Source organism: Chrysochloris asiatica, unplaced genomic scaffold, assembly GCF_000296735.1.
Source record: "Chrysochloris asiatica unplaced genomic scaffold, ChrAsi1.0 scaffold00116, whole genome shotgun sequence".
Taxonomy (NCBI): Eukaryota; Metazoa; Chordata; class Mammalia; order Afrosoricida; family Chrysochloridae; genus Chrysochloris; species Chrysochloris asiatica.
Genome location: NW_006408634.1, coordinates 2,885,506 through 2,886,214, shown reverse-complemented (window position 1 = coordinate 2,886,214; position 709 = coordinate 2,885,506).

Here is a 709-nt window from a genome sequence, read left to right as displayed (position 1 = left end):
CATCCATATGAGGCTATTGAAAACACAATGGCCTGGGTCAGGCGCACCCTAGTCCTCAAGCTGACATCTCTGCTGAATATGCCTTGCTGTTATTATGATTATGTATCGAGAGGAGAGTACAAAAGGATTCCTGAGGAGCTGGCATTCTGGTGATGGGAACAGATATTAATCACATAATCACACTAATGAATGTGCAATTATAAACTGAGATAAATGCTAGGAGACGAGGAACAAGAACAGTTGTTGTTTTTTCCTGTGTGATGTTGTGCCCAGGAATCCTGGTGACACACTGGTTAAGGAGCTTGGCTGTTAACCGAAAGGTCGGCAGTGGGAACTCACCAGCCGGTTCTGCAGGAGAAACATGAGGCAGTTTGCTTCCGTAGAAATTGACAAGCTTGGAAATCCCACCGGGGCGGTTCTGCTCTGCTCTGTTTGCTCTTGTTATGAGCTGCCAAGTCCGTTTCTACTCATAGCGATGCTGCCTAGCGTTTCCGAGAGTGGCTGGTGAGCTTGAACCACCGACCTTGTGGTTAGCAGTCCAGTGTTGATCCAACAACACCGCACCAGGGTTCATTCTGTCCTGTTGTTGTTAGGGGCCATTAAGTCAGTACTGACATAGCGACCTTATGCACAGCAGAACAAAACACTGCCTGATCCTGGGCCAACCTCACTATTGTTGCCACGCTTGAGTCCATCGATGCTGCCACTT